Source organism: Austrofundulus limnaeus, unplaced genomic scaffold (assembly GCF_001266775.1).
Source record: "Austrofundulus limnaeus strain Quisiro unplaced genomic scaffold, Austrofundulus_limnaeus-1.0 Scaffold489, whole genome shotgun sequence".
NCBI classification, from domain to species: domain Eukaryota; kingdom Metazoa; phylum Chordata; class Actinopteri; order Cyprinodontiformes; family Rivulidae; genus Austrofundulus; species Austrofundulus limnaeus.
In genome coordinates this window covers 30955-32891 of record NW_013952891.1, presented here as the reverse complement: position 1 = coordinate 32891, position 1937 = coordinate 30955, and the positions used below count along the sequence as shown (strand labels likewise).

At 40.1% G+C, this 1937-nt stretch overlaps 1 protein-coding gene across 1 annotated transcript in view; it reads left to right on the top strand.

Annotated features, from left to right (window-relative positions):
• The window catches only part of plekha6 (pleckstrin homology domain containing, family A member 6), a gene marked incomplete in the record, with an annotated part of 107630 nt that extends 106891 nt beyond the window's left edge, over nt 1–739 (top strand). The window contains 1 exon segment of the mRNA XM_014025638.1: nt 154–739.
• Nucleotides 740–1937: the final 1198 nt, after the last annotated feature.

Here is a 1937-nt window from a genome sequence, read left to right as displayed (position 1 = left end):
TTATTAACTGTGGTATTAACTGTGTTATTAACTGTTATTAACTGGGTTATTAACTGTGTTATTAACTGGGTTATTGAACGTTATTAACTGTGTCATTAATTGTTATTAACTCTGTTATTAAATGTTTTTCTTTTCTTATCTTTTTTTTTTCAGTTCAAGTTTGGGCTGCTGTGAAGTTTCATGGAGCATCCTTCTAAAGTTTCACTGGAACAAACCAGCAGTGAAGACCACCTTTTTACCAGCTAAAGAGGGGTTTCAGTCCTGACTACCCCTGCCCATCGGAACCCATCAGGTTCTGTTAGAACCCAGAGCTCAGAACAGATTGTATAAAGTAAGAGTTACTACTGAACTGAGAGGTTTTCCACCTTTATATTGAACCCAGTTGTGAATCTAAAGAAAACAAAGGGAGAACCTGACAGAAACACTCAGATGTTTCTTCTTTTTAAATCCTCATGAAGACACAGATGAACCAAACTAGCTCCAGTTTGTAAAACCAAGTGAGGCTCAGGATCCAATATGAGGAAACTGATACCTTTGCCACAATATACTGAGTTTACCTCTCACAGCTGTTTTACCCAGAATGCCATTCTCTACCTGTCTCTGTTTGTAGCCTTGTCTGATGATTGTAAGTTTCATACATATAGAGTTTGTTAAATGTTCATGTGAATGTAGTTTGGGCTGTAAAGCACTTTTAATCTGAATAATATATTCTAACAGGTCATTTCCTGTTAATAATTTATATCTGCAGGTCGTTTCCTGTTTGTTCCAGTAGATAACCAACCATCAGTTTAGCCTTACTCATAGTTAAACACAACAAAATTATTATTTCTTAAAGTCAAGCAAATGTTTAAATCTATGATATGTTGCTAAAGTATTCACCCCCTTGGGTACTTTTCAGTTTGGTTGCCTTATAACCTGAAACTTACTTAGATTTTTATTTGAATATAAGTAATGAACCTTCAGAAAATATTCCATATGAAAGAATTTACACTGGATGATATGTTAAATATTTCTTTAAAATATAAAACTTAAAAGTGGTGTGTGCATATATGCCCACCCTCTTTGGATTGAAGCCCCAACTTTTATCTCTCAYAGGCTGGTTTGTCAAAAACATCACAAACCCTGAACCCCCCCACCCCACCCCACCCCACCCCACAGAGCCCCATCAAATCCATTATTAGAAAAAGGAAAGATGATGTCACCACAACAGATCTGCCAAGAGAGGTTCATCCAACAAAACTCACAGAGAGGTTAGGGAGGGAAACATCCAGGACACTAAAGTTAATCCCAGTGGTTCACAGAGATGAGAGGGTCTGTCCACAGGACCACCACAAGCTGCTCAGAGCTTCATGGAAGAGTGGACAGGAAACAGACATCACTAAAGCAGACTGTTTTAGTTTCTTCCCCAAACGTGGAAAAGCTGCTTTTAGGCCCTCAAAAACACCATGCCTGATACAAATCTACCACCTGTCATTATGAGAACACCATCCCCACACTAAAGCATGGTGGTGGTGGCATCATACTGTGGAGACAGTTTTCATCAATAAGAGCTGGGAAACTGGACAGAGTTGGAGAAAAAACTGAATATCTTGAGATGAACCTGTTTGAGGCTTCTACAGGCTGGTTTATACTTGGAGTTGCACCTCTGGATCCCCCTGCTGAGTGACAAAATAATGTGTAACCTCCATCTGCTTACCCCAGGTGACAGTGGTTGTAAACATTGCCCCAGTCAGGGCTCTGCACCACAGCCCTCGTGGCTCAGAGTGTGATTGGTCAGAATGTTGTGGGCGTATTTGTTCATGTAGAGCAGAGCAGCTGGAGCAGTGCCTCTTTCTGCACGTTATTTAGCTGAAAATGATTGGTTCTCTGAAAGTGGATGTTAAATTAATACGATGCACAGCTTTGATGAGCAGCTGCTCTGATCCTGCTGACCTCCT